This window comes from Athene cunicularia (assembly GCF_003259725.1).
Source record: "Athene cunicularia isolate RWA chromosome 20 unlocalized genomic scaffold, athCun1 chr20_part1, whole genome shotgun sequence".
NCBI lineage: Eukaryota > Metazoa > Chordata > Aves > Strigiformes > Strigidae > Athene > Athene cunicularia.
The window spans coordinates 13,139,080-13,161,489 of record NW_020799125.1 but is presented as its reverse complement, the minus strand read 5'-3'; the positions used below and the strand labels follow the sequence as shown (position 1 = coordinate 13,161,489).

The following is a 22,410-nucleotide window of genomic DNA, read 5'->3' as shown; positions in this document are numbered from 1 at the left end:
TATGTTATCGCTCGCAACCAGTCCAGAAAGCAGTTAATAAGGGAAATAAGATTAATAATTTATTTCTGAAAGCAGACTGCAGATCTTTATCCGTCTTGCCCTTCAGTGATTTTTATAAAAACCTATTAATGTGCCTGGCTCTACAAACTCATCAGTAGCACAGGTTGGACTTCACAGCAGTTCTCTTTTGCTGTGTTCCCACACAGACAAGACAGTTGCAGCTCTGACTCTGCCCTCACCTTGGCCACGCCAGACCCATCAGCACAAACCCATCTCCACATCATCTCTGCCTCCTTAGCTCTGGTTTCCTCTGGTCCACAGCCTCATACCAGGGTCTGCAGTGCAAACCCACGGCTGCAGGATCCATCCCACAAACAATTGCATCCGATAGCTCCCAGAGTGGGGTATGCATCGAGCCTCCCAAATCCTGGTCATCTGACTGCTACAAGAGCACAAACCACTTCAGCATGGTAGCCCCCCCTCTCCTGCTCTCACTTCCATGAAGGAGCAAGGGAATAGTTACTCAGACCACGAAAGCTGCCCTAAAAACCATTCACACATGGTGCGGCAGCCAGCTGGGAGCTGTTGCCGCTCTTACCAACAAGCCATAGCAATGCCCTTCCCACACAAGAAGTTTTGGGGACTCAAATTCATCTCTTGATGTCCCTGCCAAGAGCTTTTGCTCATCAGCTGTCTCAAAGGGATGCAGTGAGCACTGCTTGGGAGCCCACATGCCCCTGGGCAGGGAACCCACCCCACCCTTGCCAGCCACTTGCTCTGCCCCCATCAGAGACAGCCACCCCCAAGGGAGGGATATGCTCCTGGAATATACCCCAGCAGAATGCATTCCTGGAAACCAAAGCCTACAAAGCAGCCAGTGTTTCAGTTTTCGGATGGGAAGGGCTCTGGGGATCGGGGAAGAGAGCTCCTCCCTCCCCAAAACCACCCCTCTGGTTGCTCAGACCTCTTTGGCCAGGGTTATAACCTGGACAGGGGCAGGGCAGGGCAGGGCAGCTGTGTTCAAGCAAAGCCAGAGATGCTCACTAGTTCATGTGATTAGTTACTGCTACAGTATTTTGGTAATTTTTCATTAGTCCATTGTTCCACTTAAAGTTACAGAATCAAGACTTATTTTTGTTTTAAATCATCCACTCCCATTACAATATTAAGAAATATTTACTCCTCTGCACTATTTACTTATTAGGCTAAAGCACTCTGAAAAATGAAAGCAGTTACAGATATCAAACAGGCAATTATCACAATCATGGAAAAATTAGTTCTTAAAAGTCTCAGCCTGCTTCACTGCTCTCTAAATCCTCCGACTCCGAGTGAACCAACGGTGGCAGGCGCAAACTTTCCAGATGGGAACATCTGTCTCTCATTTGCCGCAGGGAAGAAAACACCAGGAAGATTAACAGCTCTCAAGGCTGGTGGAACCCAGACACAACACGTACAAAAGGGATGCCATTTAGAAAGAGACTTGAAGCAACAGCTCGGTATCAAATATTTTTTTTATTATTATTATTATTTTGTGGGGCTTCTACATACAGAGAAATGTTATGTCAGAAAAAGAGCTTGAGTTTCACTTATAGTAAATGCTCTGTACAGTGAAAGCAAGAATTGAGTTAACCATGCTTACATGAATGACATACAGCACTTCTACCAACTCAGCTACATTTTAGAGATGAAAAGTCATTACAAGGGTTGGCTTTAGGGGGTTACCCCCTAAAGGTCAGAAATAGCTCCCTGCCCAAAGCAGCAAGGCCATGGATGGGGTGATGTGCCCCTCTGAGATCCAGAGACTGAACACCAAGTTTACTCCAGAGAGTAAAAAGCAATCCAACACATGGGAAACTCACAGCTGAAGGACATGCTAACCCAGCCTCCCCCAGCAACCCTAGCACTGAAAATCCATTCCTTTTAGTTTCCTTTAAACTCTGCCAGAGCTTAGGGACTGCATTTCTGAAGGCAGGCAGGCATTTCGGACAGGCTCCATCTCCTCCAGCCGCACATGTGATGCTGCCCAAATGGAACTGTCAGGCACTAATGCTCGCTCCTGGCATGGTTCAGCAGCACAGCAAACGTGCAAGACATGCAAGCCATCCTCTGCACTTCAACACCAGAGCCACCAGCTCTGCCTCCACTCCACACCCAGCACTGGCATATCACAGCTTCCCTCCCTGTCTTTGACTTTCCTCAGCAGCACTTTTTGACTGTAGAGGTACCCATTATAGCAACTCAAACTCTTCTTAATTCTAATTCTTGATGTCTATTCAAGACCTGCCAGTTCTAGCTGGCATAAGCCCTCTTTTGGAGAGCATCAGCCTGTTGTGAAGGGTAACATGCCGTTAATTGTGAATTAGGACCCAAGTGTTGAAAAAAGAAAACTTCAGAATGGATACAACTGCCTTTAAAACTTTAGACTTCTGAAAGCACTGGTTTTAAAACAAAGTTGTGCCAAACTCCGCTGAGGTATAAAGAAAATAATTTATTAACAAAAATCCCACAGGTTATATATTATAGAACAACTGAGCACTGTAATTTTGGTAGTGGAATTTTTTTTTCTTCTTGCTTAGGCTAAACACCATAGAGTAAATAAAGCTACAACTTTTGTACCTGTATAATTCTGGGTGACCCAAAGGGGAGAACACCACAGTGAAACAAGCTGTAACTTCTGAAAGCATTTTCCACCTTAACAGAGGCTTTGAGACAGACTTTAAGATATGATTCTATCTAGCGCTCGTAAATCCATTTAAAACTTGGATTGCTGGCCATTTAACGAGCAGCTCCACCCTTCTCCTGCTCTCCAGATGAAACACATAAGCACTAGGCTCCATTTTGTTACCTTCCTCTCCAACCTAGCAGTATCAGAAAAGCGGCAGTAGAGCCCAGGGAGCAGTGTTTAATTGGCAGCCTCTTATTACTAATTAGCTCCGAGGGGCTCTCCACAGCTTGTAATGGTCAATAGAAATGCATCCACTGCATTAAATGGGCTTCGGAGCAGCAGAGATGCTGGAGCAGACTCCCAGGAACGACCCCGCTGCAGTCCGGGGGACCCGGGCCACCAGCGCAGCTCCCCATGGAGGAGCCAGCACGGGGCCACCACAGCCCTCACTGGGCCTCTCCGGTTGCACACACGGGTCTGGAGGAGCCTCAGGGAGGCTACAGGGTTGTCTCACCCAGGGGAAGCGTTCCCAGATTCTGGCTGCTATGCAGCTTCCCTGCAGCACGTCCTGTACAAGAGCCTCTCGTGTGGATGCTGCGATTAGAGGTGTCCGAGCAGGCACAACATCAGCAGCGCTCACTGCTTAAAATCCATCAGCAAGTCTTTGGCAAAAGAGATTTAAACCACAAATTAATCTCACCACCACTCAACAAACTCCATTTGAGAGTCTGGGACCCCATCTCTCCTCAACTGCCCTACTCCATTCTTTAACAAAACAGTTCAGAAAAGGGGAGTCTGCAAAAAGCATTTCAGCATAGCAGGGCTGGGATTTCGCAGCGCTGTGATTTCCCAGCGCCGTTCTGCTCACAGTTGGCTGAGCCGAAGAGCTGCCGGTGCTGTACCACGGCAAGGCCACAGCTATGACACTGCAGCAGCGCTCACCCGCGATGCAGCCCCCTTCTCCCTGCCGGGCTGCTGCAGAAAGCCTGGATGAATACTGCAGGTCCAGCATTCCTGTGGCTTCCCCAGAGGAGCCACATTTCCAATCTAAATCCTTCCAGAGGGATTTTTGCTGGGTCCTGCAACTTCCATGCTGTGAGTCTGGTTCATTCCTGGAAGCTGGGGGGGGGAAGGTGATGGTCTATTCTGAGATACCAGGCTAGTGACCCTTCTTTTACACCACCTGGTGTTTTATATCTCAGCTCTTAGTTTCAGTAGGAAAAATAAAGTTGTGGAAGAGGAGGTAATTTTCTAGTCAAATCCGTAAAAAATTTAGCAGATGTCGAGCAGGATGCTGTTTCTGGGTCAGTGCAGCAAGCTCTGCTGCTTAAAGGCTTCCCACCAGCAGTCCCTCTCTGCTCACTGCAGGATGAAGCCCTGCCTGTTTGGGAGCAGTCATTTAGGGAGTTTCCTTGGAGAAAAGCATCACATGAAGCAGAAGCTTTTTCAGTTCCCGGTGCATTTTTAACCCCTGACTCCAAGCAGTTAACTGATGGTGTGAAGCCCCGGGCCACAGCGCTGGGCAAGAGGCTCAGACCCATCACCACATCTCCCATTGCTGCTCCTCTGCTCCCTGTTAGCACCTGGAAACCAGTTTGGTCACACACAGCATCAGTTCCTGCCAGGATGTGTTTAGGTTGTTTTGTTTGTACAGACGGTCCCATGGATCGCTAAGAGGATCTTTTGGACCAATAATCTCAGGTAAAAAAAAAATCCCTGGGCCCCAGACGTGAGGCTCCTGCATGCAGACTGTCAGTTCAACACCCATCTGCTCTCTAGCATGCTGGGGAGGAAACTCCCAAGTAGCTCATAACCACAAAGCTTTGGGGATCAAAACTGTAGGTTTTCTGCTGCCCTTCAGAGCAGAATCCACATGAGCCAGGAGGTTCATGAAACACCATGAGCAACTCCAGCAGTGGACAGAGCTGGCGTGGGCTCTGCTGCCCAGGCAGCCCCAGCAGCACCCCGCAGGGCACTGGGAAGAGCACCCATGAATGATGAACCATGGCATGGGCTGGGCTGGCAGAAAGCTGCTGACAGCAAGGTCTACTGGAGTTTTGTGTCACCAGATAACTTAGAAACACTTCAACCACAGCAGCAAGAAGAAAACACAAACCTCCTTTGGAAGAGAGCCCTTGTCTATATAAGCTTGTCTTTTTACCCAAGCATCCCTGAGACTAGGTTGTACCTTCACAACAATCCTGCCTCACTGGGTACAACAAACACAAGCATTGTCCATGACTTGGACAAGTTCTCAGTCCTGCACTACTCAGCCTGACTGGAGAGGCAGGTATAGACACTCCTCACAGAAACACAACATAGGGCATAGCCATCCTGGAGCACCTCAGAAATTCATACAACACAAGGTAAAAGGGGAACAGCCTGAAAATCATTAGAGGAGGAAACAGTCTCATTCAAAACAATGAATTCAAACCCACCACAAATTCCTCTTAAAATAATTTGAAGATTTAAGAACCTTACAGCTGGTTACTAAGGACATACAGGAGGAGGTTTAAGTCAGACGCTTTAAAACAGCAATTTAAAAATACAACCCTCTCTCAGTTCTCCACCTTCCAAGCCCTGTTGCTTGATGATTTGGTTCCCACCACTATAAAATCAACCTAAAAAACCACCGCTGACCTCAAAAAATAGCCAGTACTGAGCAAATCTGGATTTCTCATAGCACCATAACTGCCACTGAGCATGTGGGGATCTGAAGCTAATGAGAACTGGTACAGCAGATCTAAGTCTAAGAGGTGAGGGTATCTGGTGAGTAGAAAATAAACTAATATAGGAATTGAAATAATAAAGTCTATGCATACAAGACAGACCTAAAATACCAGCACCACTACCAGTAACTGGTAAATAATGCCACTTAAAGGCAAGTAAAGGAGTGAAAAGATGAAGGCAGAACTCATTTAATCTGTAACAATCAATTAGGCCATAGAGAGGCATAAATAACACCAAGGACACCCAAAGCTATTACCAAAAGCCCAAATTAAACCAGAAAACCCCAAAACTGTTAAGCACAAAACAGGTACAATTCCTGACTATCTGGAGAAGGAAGCAGTCCAGAAGCTCATAGTCAGAAGGGCTAGTTTAGATCAAAACAATAGTCATTTTCACAAAAACAAAACAATCCAACCCAAAACAAACCACTATCCGAGTTCTTCCACAAACCCAAAATGAAGCAATCAAGGAAGGATACACAAAAACAATCCCCCTTGGATCCCTGAAGTCATACTGTTTGCTCTCTTTTCCAAATACAAAGCAGAGTCCAACAGGGAGTCTTCCCTTCTCTGGTCAGAGGCCAAAGAGCAGGAGCTCACCCACCAGCTCCAGGGCTAAATTTCCATCAAACTTTATCATAAACTGAGCAAGCTGTCCCAGAAATCAAGGAGGAACTTGGAAAAGACCTGGGAAGTCTTTTTTATCCCGGTTACTTACAACTTTCTAGAAGTGCTTAAGTCCAAACTGAGGACCACAAGCATCCCTCACTCCACAGACCACTGTGGCTTTACTACTGCAGCCCTTGCACTGATGCTGGCAGCGCTGCATGCACTAACACCCATCTTGCTACCCCATCAACGTACCTAAGGTAGCCAAGATTTGCTAATCACACCATAACTCATGCTGGCTCTCTGTAGAGAGTGCGCTTCATCCGCTTGGGTGCTAAGTACATTAACTGCTGCCCAGCTAATATTCATTCCCGATCAATGACACATGTAGGAGCCCTGCCAAGATGACAATTCCACCTCTTAAAAACACTCCTCACGTCACTACACAAATTGCTCTTCCTCTTTGCTTCAAACCTGATCAGCATGTGGAAAGTTCTCCACTGTCCCATGGAGCTGGAAGCACAGGAGTGATACATTTAGGGATGGGTTTCAGAGGTGTTTAGGAGCCTATCGATGTAGATGGGCACCTACACGCCTGTAGCAGCAGGGCGCCTGGTCTGGTGCTGGAGCAGCATCTCCTGCAGAGCCCAGGCATGGAGAGATGGGGGTGGACAGAAGAGCCATTAAAGCTCACTACTACTAGGTCTCTTCAGAGAATGACCCCAGCAGGGATAGATGCAGAGCAGTAACTGTCTCTGCTGTGCCTTGTTCCTCTCTTATGGGCAGCAGAGGTGGAGATTTTCCATGGATAACCTCTGGAGATGCAGTGATGCACAGGGACCACAGAGTGAAGGTGCTGGCTCAGCTGCCGATGCGCTTGCTTTCAAAGCATCATGCTGCAACACAGCACAAAACCCACTTTCCAACTTGTCATTCTTAGGGTTGTCCTAAACTAGTTACTAGTAACCTGCATAAGCCTGCTCAACATCAGCTGGAGCACAAAGCTACATTTACCAAGAAGTGCAACAACCAAAACTGCAACACCAGGAAACAGAGTCCACCTTGCAAACAAAACCCTCAAGTTTGTTTTAAACTGCTATTTTCCTCCCCCGGTCACAGCAAAGCCTGTGACACAGTGCCTATAAATTTCCCCTAATGATGCAGCAGCGAGGCAGAGACCCATCTGTGCTTCAGCACAGGTGAGACTTTTCACTATCATGTAAGCGCAGGCTGCCTTTCAATTACACTCACCAGCCCATTAGGCAAATTAGATTTGCATACGAGAGGATAACTAGAAAGTCAAGAAATAGGCCCTGAAGTAAAATATGTTTTATAACCTACACATCCCTGGGAAGATGTGGACAGTAAGTTTGCTATTCAATCCATGGCTGAGTCTGATGTTCATGTCCGCCAGGCTTCTGCTCTCAGCACTGGTGTATTTTTAAGGATGGTCTCTCCACCACACAGAACTGAAGCCAAAGACATCTGCTTACCCACCTCCCCAAAAGTATGCCCATTTCTGCAGGGTTTTGCATCATTTACAGGTTCTGCCTCACTGTATGCTTGACGTTAACCAACTTAAATAGATTCCACCTGGATTTCAATAAAAATACTATTAAACTACAGAATTATTTCCAGCACCTGAAGAAGGTGCACTGGTACATGGCGCCCAGCAGTATGGGATTGCATTGGTGTCCTATGTTACCGAGAACATTCGTGTGGACTAAATGGTTCTGCTCAGGTGATCCTGAAGAATTACTCTCCCTGCATGTACTTTTTTTTTTCCTGGTGAGTGTATGCAAAACAGAGACAACCTAGCTCATCTCCCAGAATCCAGATGGCACTTGCAAACCTTGTCTGTGTATCAAATGTTGTTTTTTAGATCAAGTGTCCCTGGTTGACAACACAGAACTTCACGATGCTATCTTTAGAGAGGCTTCTCTGCAAAGAAACACCCTTTGAGCATACGTTACAGGGAATATGCTAATGTGGCATGGTGCTTTCAGCGGACGCAAATGTATCTGTTTCTGGGAGCCCAGATACCCCGGAACAGGCTGAGCCTGGTTGAAGATGAAAGGGTCATCCATCTCCCCTTTTAACACCAAGCCCCTACAGAAAACACATGTCAACAAGTTAAGACTGCAGAGAAAGGTTAACATACACCACTAGAGAGATGCAGGATGAGCTCACAAAGTCCACTTGCACACAAGAATTATGATTACCAAAACACCCTATGAAATGAGTTAGAGTAGCTGAAAACAGACAGCAAAATCAAAGGAATGAAAACTCTCAATTTCTCCTACAGGTTTAGAGATTTTTACCCCACTTTCCTGTTCATCTAAATGCAAGGGTCTGATCATAAACCAATGGTTTTCTTCCTCAAGGTCTTAATTTCCTCCTCCAGATTTCATGTAAAGATATAAGCAGCACATGCAAAGTAACTTTTTTTTTTTTAAGACAGGCCATCAATATAAGAACAAAACTATAAAACTAAGTTTCACATATTCCTGAGATGGTAATGTTACCCTCAACAACAACAACAACAACAAAAAAATTAGTAGTAGTAGTTAAAAAATAATACCATCACCCACTGAGTTGTTTTCTCAGCTCCAGCCCCAAGAATCATTACCTGCCTATGAAAAAGCATGAAAATTCCCTGACCTGTACACAGTCCCACTAAGCAGCAAAATGGCATTACAAAAGCTAGAAGACAAGGAAGGCTGCGGAAACAGAAAAGGTTAAGATACAGCTCATCCCCAGGATCAGAAGGTGACACCAACAGCAGCGAGGTAACTGAAATAACCCCTCATGCCCGCTGCTGAAAAGAACATTACAGAACAGTGACATCAGGTAAAGCAGCTTCTTTTGAAAAAAAGAAAGTGATCCAGGAGGTAGCTCCTTCCATATTGCAGGCACTCACAGTAAACACCATATGGTCTGTTAATTTAATTAGGGAGAAGAAACCCCCTAAGTTTGAGATTTGACTTTGAAGGGTTTAAAACAAGTATGAGGAAAATCGCTCAAGATACTCTATTAGGTTGTCTTGCTAGCTTCACCCATCCTTCTGACCTGATTTAGTGGGTGGCTCTCCCCACCCTGCACAGCACCTCTAAGAGGCTGATAATTTTATTTTTAGAAGTCCACTACGAGATTTGCACAATCCACACAGTTGCACCTGCACAACTACTTCCCAGGAAGATCTGGGTGGTCCACGCAGGGCAGCCAAGCCAGCACAGGTCTGTCAGAAAGGAGGTACATGCAGTTGATAACCCCAGCACTTCAGCTTAAACCCATCCTCTTGGATACCAACCAGAATTTTTATTTTAAATCCTTCTCACAAACTACATTGGCAGATCCCACCCATCAAGGCAGGATGGACCTCAAGGTGGAGGTCAACCTGACAAATGCCAAAGAACCAATGCTGAGACACAAAGTCTTGGAATAAGACCATTCCCCATCTGTAAGCAAGTTTGGATTTGTAACCTTGAGGTCAACCAGCCGAGCCCCAGCCACTCCCAAAGATTTATCTGAGCAAAGACTCACTGCAGCATCTCCATCCAGACCAGCAAGAGAGACTCTTGACCCAAAGGGGCTGTGTTATCTGAATAAAGTCATTCTTCATTTTGAACACATCTTCCAGGTCTTGCTCTGAGGAGAGAGAAGCACATCTAGGATCTTCTCTAGCTAGAGGTTTGCATACATATATCTGTACTGCAACAGGAGACTGCAGCACCAATGTCACGCTGGAGCACTCTGCCAGGTCTCAGCATGAGCAGCCTGGGGCTGCCCAGTGCACCACCAGCAAGGAACAAAACAGATCCCATGGAAGTGGCTGCTGGGGCATCACCAAGAATGCAATGACACAAAACTTACAGATTATCTATGGAATAGCTAGGACTTATGGGGCTTTGATGGGCTTTCATCTTCAAGTAGCCTGCTCAGGCCCAGGCAGTAGCATGCAACATGGTCGTGGTGCTTCGAGGACCACCATCCCCCAGCAAGCTCCTCTCTCAGGAGCCACCAGCACAACCCTCATCAACTGCAGTGCTGCAGCATAACCAAAGACCTTTTGGGAGGCCCAGTGTGTTATGAGGAAACCCAACGTTTCTCAATAGAGGTATATACTCTGACCAACTGACCTCCAGACATGGACAGGGCTTTGACACCAAAGCTGTTGGGACAGAAGCACAGAGGAAAGCTATACCTGATGCCTCTAGTATGGAGACAAGCTGCCACTTTCCTCCGTTTCTGCCTGGCACAAAGTAGGTCAGTGCTGCGTGGGCTGGTCCCCTCATCATGGGACACGACCCACTGGTGCTCTTCAATGAAGATGCTCCATGCCTCTGCAGAACAGGTTCATTTTCAAGCCCTAGATAGGGCAGAAAGAGATGCCCCCCTCTCCCTCTCTCCTGTTACCAACTGCAGCACAGCTCACCTCAAGGCAAACCCGGGCTGCTCCATGCCACTGTATCAGCAGGAAACCCAGAGATTTCGGGGGGTTTGGGGTTTCATGCAACCTGCTGCCCTGCAGATGAATCATATCAGGACAAAAATCATATCATTCCCAGAATTTTGTAACCTCGATGGGTGTGTAGTTTCCCTTTGGCTCCTCTCAACAGTTGACTACACTCAAAAATTAACAACCCACTTTTCAATTATTTTTTCCTTTTCTATCCAGACCCAGGCTGGGATCCGCATGTCCCTTTAATAGGTGTGCCACAGCAATATGCCAGAGACCAGAGTTCCCCATTTTCTAGTAAAAAAACCCTCCACCAAATAGCCAAACATCTAAACCCCAACAGACTTCTTCCTGCTAGCCAGAAAACCTCCTCTCAGGGCACTGCAAAGGTTTAATTTACTATCAATTGCCCTCTGGTTATTTTACATTTATTGGGTGGGGGCTGAAGAAAGGAAGAAAGCAGGGCAAGGGTGTAATTAGCTTTGCTTGTAAAATGTTCATCCCAGTTGTAATAGCAACTGGAGCCTACTGAGGGCTTAATAGATTTCAGGGTTTTGTGCCTTGCGAGTGCTGAAGTGTCTGTGTGGGGTGGGGGGAATAAAAAAAGGGGGGAAAAAAAAAATATTAAAAAAATCAGTAAGTGGATCCTACTTCTTGCCACAACCCCATATGGAAGTAATCAAGCACAAGGGTGGCAGCTGGGGCCAATAACAGTCACCTGCAGTTGAGGGACATGGGGGTTTCGGATGGGTTTTTAATGCTAATTTCCTGGAGAAACAATGAGGGAGCGGGCGCAGAGCAGCAGCCGAGGGCGGATGAATAGGGACCAGCCGGAACAATGGCTGCACCTGGTGCCGGAGCAGCGGCACAGAGCCGGCACGCGGCAACAGCGCACAGCACATCTGTTCCCCGCACAATACCCCACTCCCCCCAGTGCTCCACCAGCATCCTAAGTAATACCCGTCTTTAAACGTTCACAGCTTGCCGCAGAGCAACAGGTCTGAGCTGTTTCGGGGCTGCAGTGTGCTGCTCCTCCTCCTCCCCTTGTTTGGGGCAAGCTCAGTGATGATTATCAATACTTTTGAGGCTTTCTTGGGTTTTTTTTTGTGAAAGAGATGCCTTTGAAAGGGATGGCTACACAGCATCCCACCATCGGGGTGTGGCATCCTGTTGCTGGAAGGAAAACTTGACTCCTTGCTTTGTAGTTTCCATAGGACCAGCAAGCAACTGAGCAGCAGATCTGCAACAGTCCTGGTTCTTCCAAATAGTCCTCTGGCCACCTGCAACTGTCCTCCTTCAATAGCACAAGTCCTGCTGCAGGGACGAAAGACAGGAGTCCTACAGCCGGGAGCGCGCCAAGGAAATTCAATACTTGTTATTCTAAAACCTTAAGCTTGGCTTATAAGAATGCCACTGTCCAGCCCAATAAAAAGGCGCAATAGTTACACTTTAAAATGCTTTGAAACCTCTGAAATCGCTATTGTCCTTTCGGACATAAGCTGCCAACACACAAAGCAGCACTAAGGTCAAGGTCTTGCCTCAGAAAATTGCTTGCAGACCCAGGAACTGAACCCAAGCCTCTAGGTACTCCACTTCAACTGCGGGATTGTCGCTCGCCAGTTCTTCCCAGCTCCCGCTTTTGCTCTAAACAAAGGTTTTTCCAGCTGTTCCCTGAACGCCACATGAATTAAGACAGTCTCCATCATAAAAATAAAAGTTGAACAGGCTCCCAGAGACCTGCAGTGATGCTGCCCTCAGGGACCACTCTGGAGTGTCTGTCGAAACACATTTCATACCCAGCTTCTAACAAGCAATTGGATATGGAAATAGTCACTAGATGCTAAAGGCAAGCTTACAGTCTAGCCCAGAACAAGTGTAGATAAGCCAATCCTTATTATGGGAAAAAACCCAATAGGCAACAGATTACAACCATCTCCCGATCAGATTTAAGAACTAGCCAGCACTGCCTTAAATCTGCTACATATGCCCAAGTCCTCAAACGACTTCATTCAGCTATCCAGCTATACTATAAACAGTGCACATGCACATCAAACAAATCTCAGTTTTTGTCCAAATCCTGAAAAAACAAGAGGCCACCTGGCTCGCCCATCCCAGCACACAATCGTGTGAGAGTGCTGCCTCCTGCAAAATGCTGCTAATGGTTACTGCATTTATGGGTCAATTTGTGGACCAGAGAGCTGGCTGCTTTGAAAACTCAGCTCCTGAAGTCAAATCACACTTTCTCCCTCTTGCCTGCTGTCCCCCAGTGATAACCTCTACAAGCCAAAATCCACTGTGAGTGATGCACAACAAAGACCTGTAAAGCAGAAGTAAAATAATTTGGGACTCCCATTTAATCTGACATACAAGGTAGCATTAAGAAGTCAAACCCCGCTCTCTCTGAGACACCAGTATTGTAAGACTAAGAGGAAGAAAACTGAAGGAAAAAAAAACCCAAAAGCCTGACCCATGGTTCATGTAAGAAAAGGTCCCTTTGCTTTTGGCTTCAGCAGGTTTAAACAAGCCTCTGCAAAAGCCAGCAGATGCAACTTGCAAAAATAGCAGCATCTTGGAAGTAAGCAGAGGCCGTGGCTCCAGTCCCTGGGCAGAGCAGAACCCGACTTGGCAACACTGTTTTGGCCTTTTCACTATTAAATGGAGTCTCTGCTCTTTTCCTCGGGGCATTCCCTGTGTAACAGACTTCTCAGATTAACAGTTTATTCTCCTTGCCTTTAGCAATTTTGCTCCTTCCTCAGACCCTTCAAATCCTTCACTTGGCTTACTGCACTTTCCTGTTGGCAATATTTCCTCAAACCACCTTTGCTTTACCCCTTTTACCTTATTTCTTAACACTGGCATCTCTTAGTTTTGTATTATTCACAGGTGTCTCTAACCAGTGGATGTGCTGGGGTAGGGGTACCCAGCTGGAGAGAACCCAGAGTCCTTTAGGTGAAGCCTAGGTAGTCCCAAAAATCAGGTGAAACATCTTCATGTTAATTGTGAAAATCGCATTATCCAGAAGATAATTCTGAAAAAAAAAGTCTTCAGTTATAATAATTTTGTAGAAGTGGGGTAGCCCATCCAAGTGGCCACTGGGTTTCAAGCCGTCCCCTTCCCCAAAATACAACTACCGCTCTCACCTAAGCACTCAGCTCCTCAGGCACCCCAAATCCTTCCCCAGAATAAGGGAACCTGAGAAGAAAAAAAGTTTCCTGCAGGGCTTGAGCAAGACACCAGCAAATTAGTTGTTTAATGGCCAAATCATGCTGCCCTGATGCTGGCAAAACTTCCGTTTGCTTAATCAGAGCCCGACCTGCAAAGAGACTGCAGGAGCAGATGCTCCAACACGCTGTGCTGCGTTCACAAACTCGGGAAGTCTTCAGGAGAGCCGCAGCAGCGGAGCACGGCTCTTTGCGTTCAGATATCATCACACTCTGTATGGCTTTGCTGGAGATTTTCTGGTTTTCATTCCTCCTTTGTGCTGGTGCACTTTTGAGACGCTGAAGTCACAGAGCATTTAGGCAGCACATGCTCCTTCTGCCTCCTCTCTGGGGACAGAGAGGGACACATAGGAGGTGCTCAGCATCTCTGTAGAAGCAGACTTATAATATATATTTTTTATATATTATAATGCAGGGATATTATCTCCTGCATGCTGCAAGAGAAGGAAAACCCTAAGGCGGCACATGCAGCCACCAAACTGGACAAGGATGGAGCTGCAGCCCATGCAGCAGCACAGCACCCTGCCAGGGAGCCTGGCCTGGCTGCACCACGCTCTCCCCAGGGAAGCCCTGTCATTTGGCACGCTTAAAACTAACCTGGACAAAGCAACAGCAAAGTGCTCCAAAGGGAACCCTCCTGCACCAGACAGCCTAGCAAAATCCCTCTCTCTTTTTCCAGCTCAATAGCAAATAACCCTCAGCCACATTTTAGCTCCCCAAACTTTGAGTGCTGATTTTGGTGCATGTCCTGTGGCTGGGCACGATTTCTCTGGTACATAAAATGGACTGTGAGCACTGTTGCGCAGAGCCGAGGGCTGCGGGAGGGAGGAAAAGCCAGTAATATTTTGCAGAGCACCCACCCGGGGCAGCAGCTCAGCAAACGCGCAACAGAGGGATCTTTACAACAAGCTCTGGAGGGTTGGAGGAGCAATTTCAACTGCTGACACCTCCCCCCCCCAAAAAAAAGGGGAGGGGGGGAAGTGCAGGTTTAAAATACATACGCAAGATCAGGAGATTACAATGGAATAAGGGAAGATTCAGCAGTCTGCAGCCTGACAGGGAAAATATATAGGGCAGGGAGGTCTGTTCCAATATCACAAAATTGATCAGAGAGATTTAGATGCTGGTAGCATCAGTTGCTGCTCGAGGAACGCAAAGACAAAAAGGGAGCAGCCTCTGCCACAATGCAGAGAAGCACTGAAAACAGAGAAAATTAAGGAAATTTGGGAGTCGATGGAAGAAATCCACCTCTGCAGATTTACCCCCCAGCTTCAGTATCAGCATGCAGAAATGAGAGCAAGGCTAGGCACAGCAGAAAAACATTCTGCTAAAATACACAAAAACCTTCCTGCTTTTCCATTTCCCCAGAAAATGCTGAATCCCAGATTTCTGCTCATGGGGAAAAGGGGGGGGGGAATAAAAATAATAAAAAAAAAAAACCATTCCATGGCAACATAGAGAGCTCTAACGCAGCTCTCCTCAGAGAGTTTAGTATTTTTTCAGCTGCAGAATCCACGCAGGCAGCCGGCTCCTCTATTGAAGTTTTCCCCCAGCAGAGCCACTGCAGTCGACCGGAGGCAGGCTGGGTGGTGAAGCGCTGCGGACGGCGCCGCTCCCACCCTCTTCCTTTACCTGAGCTCAAGGTTGAGGCTCTCCCCAGCCCACCAACAAAACCCACGTCGCTCTTCAAATCTACTTGGCGGCACAGCAGCTAAGCATCCCCCCGAGCATCCCCCCCTGCCCCTGGATATGCTGCGCCCTACCCAGTCCCGTTTAAAAATAGACCCCTCTATTGCTTACCCTAAACAGCAAGGTTGCAACGATCCAGCTGCTGTTGAATACACCTAGTTTCTTTGAAATATAAATAAAAGCGCTCTTCCTCCTCCTCCGCTCGTGATCTTCGAGCACAGCCGGAGCCCAGCCTGCCTTCTCCTTTCATTAGCTGGACATGTGTCAGGTCCTGCACATCTGCGATTTCTCACTGCCTGGAGCCGCCTGTCCGATTCCAGGGAAACACAGATGGATCCCAGATGGGAAGGTCCTGCCAAACAGACCAGCTCTCCACCTTGCCAGAATACCCAGCTTAGAGGCACACACCCTCGGCTCCCTGCCTGCTCCCTGCCTGCGCCGCGCTGCTGCCAGGCTGCTCGCCAGCTGATGTCACCAAGCACACACCTACCAGCGCCTCGCAGCCGGGCTAACATTAACTTGTTAAATACACGTAATTTGTTTATGGCCGGCAATAACAGCGAGACGACGGCGGGGCGGCGAGAGGAAAGGAGGGCTTCGCCGACACAGGCGCTTCCACCGGAGCGACCCTCCCAAAATCGGCTTTGCCTGATGCAGCACTGGGTGTAAATCAGCCTTCGTCTTAGCCCTCTATTTTGAAATCTGGATAAGCTGTTGGGTAAACGAGCGAATTAATTTTCTGAAGGTTTCCCCATGCACGTAAATCTTCCCTGTAAACTCCCCTCCCAGCCCCAGCGCCAGAGTTTGCAGCAGAGCTGGCATGTGTTAGCAATTAGAAGCAACAACAAGATAACAAGATACTGATGTTGCAAGGGTACCAAATGAGGACTGGAAAATTCAAAGGAAGAGCAATTAAATGTGTAACATATTACTCGGATCGAAGAGGAAGTGTTAAAGGAAAATGTAAATCCGAAACATTTTATAGGGCAAGTAAACTCAACCAGGGATCTCACAGCAGCAGGGGAGGCTCATAACAGAAACCCACTGGACACAACTACATTTGGCCATTTTCCCCCCATTAACACACAGACGTGCCAGCTCTGCCACCTACAAACCTCTTGGTAATTTTGAATAGCTGCTCCCCGACGTGTGGTGTGAACAACAGATATTAACTGGAGGCCCCTGACTAATCCCATCAGCCCAGGACCATTCACCGCAAGCGGGGCACTGTGGAAACATGGATTTACACACAGCATTCCTCACCACGCAGACCGGCATCCCTGGCTGCCGCGGTACTGCCTCGGGGAAGGGGCAACCACCCCTCCACTTACTGCCCAAACCATCCTCCTCCATGCCATCCTCCTCCCAGCTCCCATAAAACCGCCCGAGGAGGAGAAGCGACATTTGCATTTTGCTTGCAGACAACGCACAGGCGCATTTTAAGATCTCAGGAGGGATTCGCCACTCCAGTCCATATTCCTCTGAGCCAAGAGGCTTCAGGTCTCGATGTAATCCTTTCCAAATCTTTGCAGGCAACACTAACTCTCCCTCCAGCTACTTTTTTTTGAGAACCAGCGACCTACATATCTTGCCAGGACAGCAAGCTAAAAACCTGCCATTGCCCAAGCTGAGGGATGCTGGTTTTTTAAAAGCCCAGAAATCACATGAGCTGCATTCTCTGCAGTTGGTATAAGCATGGCAGGATATTTACAGACAGCAAAATGCTTATTTTTATGAAATTCCCAGTGCTTTGGTAGGCTACTGCTAACTGCCAAGCCATGTCCATAAACCTCCTAGAAGTACTGCCCTCCGGCATCCCACCTAACCCTTCCCCCCCAGCTTCTCTGCCTCTTACTCCTAATTAGTTTAAGGTACCTCTGCTTCCCTTTGGGAGGGGAAAAGGCTGTAAAGTGAGGGGAAAAAAAAGTCCTTTAAAGGAAGCATTAAAAACCACTCTGTGAGCAGGCAAGGCATGCATTCATAAAGAGGTGGGCCATGATCTCCTCCCACGGAAGATGGGCCCCCAGTGTAGGCAGGATGCTGGAGGCTAACTGGGGGCAGGCCTTTGAGCTGTTGTAGGAGCACAGAAGCTGCTGCAGCCTTGGCTGGGCGAGCACATCGCTCCAAGAAGGGCAGCCTGGCTGCAGGTAGATGGGGCACAGATTTGCAGCTACTCTCCCACCTCCAAACCTCAACTAAGAGCAGAAATTTCACATGCTTCAGTTAAAAAAACACCCAAACAAAACAAGAATAACAATCAAGTATCAGCACACCAATACCTGGAGCACCCTGCCAAGCGATGCTTGGGCAGCAAAGCGCGCTGGGAACAGGCAGACACTGCAGGCACATCTACCAGCGCCACGTCTTTCTGTGCCCCAGTCCCTGCTGGTAAGGCACATCAATAAAACATTTAATTTCAGAAAGTTTAGCTCGCCGGGGCTCTGACACTTCTGATGAAGGTTGCGCAAAATACTGACACTCCAATATTTCATAAACTGAGATGGAAAAATCATCTCTAAATTATACAGACAATGAAGGGAGACAAAAACCAAACAGCTCCACGAGCACCAGAATTAATAAAGTTATTTTCCTATGGACTTGCATCTCATGATTTGCTCCCTGGCGCCTCGCACTGTGAGGTCCCCAACAGGAGCCCTCCCTGGCCGGGGTCGTGCTGACAGCAGTGGCTCTCATGTGGATTCTCTGATGTCTTATAAGGAGTGAGCTTGTGTTGCAGCTTTGCTCCCAGTGGAGACGGTACCAGGCAGATGGATGCAGCTCTATGCTTAAGGCATTAAGCATTTAGCATCAGACACCACTGTTCCCCATCCAGCCCTGTCCCAACATCACCGGAGCAGCCTGAAACCAGCCAGTGAATTCAAAAGCTGATGTTGGTCTGAGCACAAGAGAGGAGGGGGATGCTGTATGACAAATACAAGATGCTCAAGAGATATAGCCTGGGAGCTGTCAGGTCTCTGGGTCAAAATCAAAGAAAGCCCTCTTATGAGGTACATGGGATGGCCTGGGGTTTGGGGATTTTATTTGAAACGGGTAACCAGCATTAGATGTTCCCTCACCTTCTTTATTTTAATCACATTTTAACCTAAGGACCTCAACAGCTTGTAAACGTTTCACTTTACATAAACAAAAGCTGTCCCCAACTATCACAACCGGGTACTAACTACCATTTGTCAACCTATGGCCAAATAAATCTTTTCTCTAGTTTTACAACCTAAAGTGGTTTGAAACATCAAAAGCTCAGGCCACTCCAAGAATTTTAAGTATAGTTACAACGGTTTGACTTTAAAAACCTTTCTGAAAATGTATTCACTCTTTGCCATGATACCCGCAGGCCAGCTTCTACTAAAAACCCAACATCCTCAGGAAAGACATCCCCACTTCTGGCTTAGAGGGGCAGGAATATGCCAGACATTGTGGCTCGGTCTAGGAGTAAGGAAGATGCACGTGTGGTTTTGGGCTCTCAAGGCATAAAAACTAAAGGTGGGGTCCCTAGGGTGTTTTGAGCAGGAGTTATTGCAAAGCCTCCTTTGAAAGGCTCATGGATTGTATTTTAAACATGACCATGACCCATGCTCATGACCCTAAGCTCACCCTAGCTGGGAACCCTCCCTAAACTCACTGCTGGCAGAGGCAGGGCCAAGGAGCCTCAGGCAAGCCAGTCTCTCCAGCACACTGATGGGGCAGCTCCTGCAGAGTGAGGCAGGAGAAAGCATCCCACAGGCCATGCCCTGCCCAGCCTCTGCAGGGGGAAGCACACTAATGGAAGACACTGAAATACATCATCTACCAACCTCAAAAACACCTCCACGTAACCAAGAGGCTAACCTGCTCCCATGCATTAAAATAAATTTTGTAACCCAGACATCAGCACGACAGTGGAAGGAAGGAGGACTGCAGGCAGCACAGGGAAAGCTGCTTTCCCTAGCTCACTGCATTAATCTGCTTCTGCTTTCTTCTCCTGGGAATGTTCCATGGAAAGAACGATGCAAACAAAGTCTGAACACTGGGAGCTATTGATACCTGCTGCTAAGTGTGGTTTCTGAGGAAAGCGAGGAAATCTGAAGAATTTTTCCAGTTTCCAGTGGAATTTTTATGCCTATCACAGTCCATTGCCACAGCAAGCACAAGAGAACTGCTTCTGATTTCTCTTCTACTTCACCCATATTTCATGACGTGCCACGGTTTTATTTTTTTTGCCTGCTGTGTTCTTACCTTGGAAAGAAGCTTCACTCGTATTCACGGCAACCCTGGAAAGCCTTTGCCTTTTTAAGCTGACTACTTTCCATCGCACAGAAAAATAAATCCAAATGCCCTAAGGCAGCCAAAGCCATTTATCAGGCTAAGTGGAAACCGTAAATTCATGCTAACTGGAATCTGATGGAAACCAATTGGGATCCTCCTCCTCCTCCTCCAGGCTCAGGTCTGGCAGGAAAGTCAAACATTTTATTGCCTTCTTTATGCCTTACTTACAAGTCAGTGGAGCCAAGAAGGGACTGTTCCCTTTGAAGCGATGCTGGTGGGGTTACAGGAAAGGCTCACTGATTTGAGTTCAAGCTCAACAGACAGAGGTATCGCCCCCAAACAGAGATTAGACCTCTCCATTCCCACCAAATTTATCACATTTAACAAACATCCTCTTTTCAATACATCCATTATTTAAATTAGCACATGGTAGATTATGTTAACAAGCTTAATTTGTTGAGTAAATCTAAACATATTGCCTCCTTCAGGAGTGAACCTGAGCAGTTTTTGGCTTTTGTGTCATTTCAGTATTACCCAGAGAGGGGACAAAATGTATTAAAAGTTGGCCTTAGCTGAGCTAGCAGCATTTACACTCAGAACAACTATGAACAGTCATTGCAAAAAAAAAAAAGTAGGAGCAAAGGCGCAAAAAGGTATTAAACACAACCTAAACAAGTTACTGAAACTTCTGGTTCCTGATTCAGGGCTGGGGGTCAGGATGATGGGACACCTAAGTAAAAGCTACCTTATTCTGGCTATGGGATCACATATGTAAAGAAAAAACACCCAGGAACCGATGTCTTATCCAAAAAATCTCCACCAAAACAACACACCAATTCCTGAATTTAACACCCTTGCTCTGATTAGAAATCCAAGTCTCTATAGCTGTCACGGGTATTTAAAACAAACACAGAAATATGGAAAAAATGAGTAATCGTATTTGGAGAGAGTAAAATCTAGCCTGCAGAGGATTAAGTCTAGTCCAACTGCAGCTTGACAACATTTTCCAGATCAATAGCAGCACCATTTGATTACATAAAGTTGTTAAAATACGTGCACCCACTCCCCTCCAACTGCAATTTTGGTGACTTGTTTTTAATTGCCCAGCACCCCAGGTGGAGGACCAGGAGCATTTCTGGTTACAGAAGCTGTACTGATAGAGCTGTTTCAGGCACCTCCCCGTTACTTTAGAAAAGCCAGTTACCTGCCTAGATCTGACATTTTTGCTCAAGTCCTTACAGGGCCATCCCCTCTAGCATGTGTTCATGATGCAGACAAGCTTTGGAAGCAGAAATCTGCCCTTTTGCAGGGGAGGTGATGTGCTTTGAGAGCTGTGTCCCAGCCCTACTCTGGGCTCCCAGTACTCCCCACCACCTCCCCCATAGAAGTTTTTCAACAATTGAGAAAGCACACGTTAAAACTTATCAAAGCAGGACTTGTCAGCAGAACTTGTGTTTTTGGTCTTGTCCCAGAAAGGACAACATTTACAATCAAAAATCTGAGCAATAAAATGCATGTGATGTATCCCAAGCCCCCTCCCTACTACAGCAGGGTCATTACGCCCCAGCTTGTTTCCTGCACCTCCCTCCACTGGTCACTGCCCTCCTGAAGGCTGTGGCTTTTTCCCTGATAAAAGAGCCCAAGATAAAGAAGGAACAGCCATTAAGAGAAGCCTTTTTCCCCCACTTCATCCTGAGCTTCCCTCCCCTCCAGACCCTGGGACTGCCACATCTGTGAGCGCTGCTGGCTCTCTGGTCCTTCCCCAACCCTTCAAAGGAGATGGCACCTCCCCACGTTTTGGCATCAGGTAGCCACCAAAGATTTATTTTCTCCTTAATTAGTTGTCACTAACCTGGTAACCTTGACTAAAAAATATCCAAATTTCTCACCCAAACCACAGCCTTCTTTTAACACACACACACACAAAAAAACCCCCACATCAGTTGTTTTGTTCATTTCACCCAGTAAACCCACCAGTTCAGGATTTTAAGCAGGGCTTTAAAGCAGCATCCCAGTTTGTTGGGTTTGCAGGTTCAGCAGCGAACAGGGTTCCCTCCCATCCAGACTCATTAAAACATGATTTGTTGCTGTTGTTGTTCAAACAGGGGGTTTTGGGGGGAGGGTGCGTGTGGGGTATTTTTATTTTTCTTTGCAAAACCCATCCTTGCCAGCTCTCTCTCCTGCTGTCGCTAGCCCTTTGGACCTAACAAATGGTGGGTTTGGGGAAAGAAAAAAAAAAAAAAAAAAAAAAAAAAAAAAAACCAAAAAAAAAAAAAAAAAAAAAAAAAAAAAGAAACAACCCAGCGCAGCCCTTTGCGCCTGGCCCGGCATTCCAACTCTCTGCTCCCGGCTCCACCAAGTCTGATTTAGTAGCACTGCTGGGAGCTATTAGTTTACGAAAGAACCAGCACGCCCACCCAAGCGCAGACGACTGCAAGAGGCTCCTCTTACACCGCTGCCATGTGCCTTTCATTCTGCCCAGAGAAGTCGGAAAGGTTGCGGTTTCTCTAAGGGCGGGAAGCCAAGGAGAAACCAGCACGGCGGCGAGTGAGGAGAGCGCCGAGGTCAGGCTGAGAAGGGCTGGATTTCATCCACACCCCTGTGCTGCCACATGAGAAAGTATTAATTAATGGGATGCTTATTGAGAGTTCAGCCTCCGTCCAGATCTTCCTTCTATCCTGCCTGTTGCTCCTCGTTTCCATATCGTGTAACCACTGCTTTCTTTCTGTATCCTTCCTCCCCTTCCACTACCACACTTTTAATGTCTTTTTTCAC

The 22,410-nt window shown here is 47.1% G+C and overlaps 1 protein-coding gene across 3 annotated transcripts in view; it reads right to left on the bottom strand.

Annotated features, from left to right (window-relative positions):
* Window positions 1-22,410, bottom strand: part of CBFA2T2 (CBFA2/RUNX1 translocation partner 2) — a 60,866-nt gene that overhangs the window by 23,141 nt on the left and 15,315 nt on the right. For 2 of the 3 annotated variants that reach the window (XM_026862051.1, XM_026862053.1), the window contains exon 1: window positions 15,484-15,795. The exons of the other annotated variant lie outside the window; for it this stretch is intronic. The gene's annotated coding sequence lies outside the window, so the exon portion shown is untranslated. Of the gene's footprint in view, window positions 1-15,483; window positions 15,796-22,410 lie in introns of those variants that run through there. 3 annotated transcript variants of the gene reach the window in all.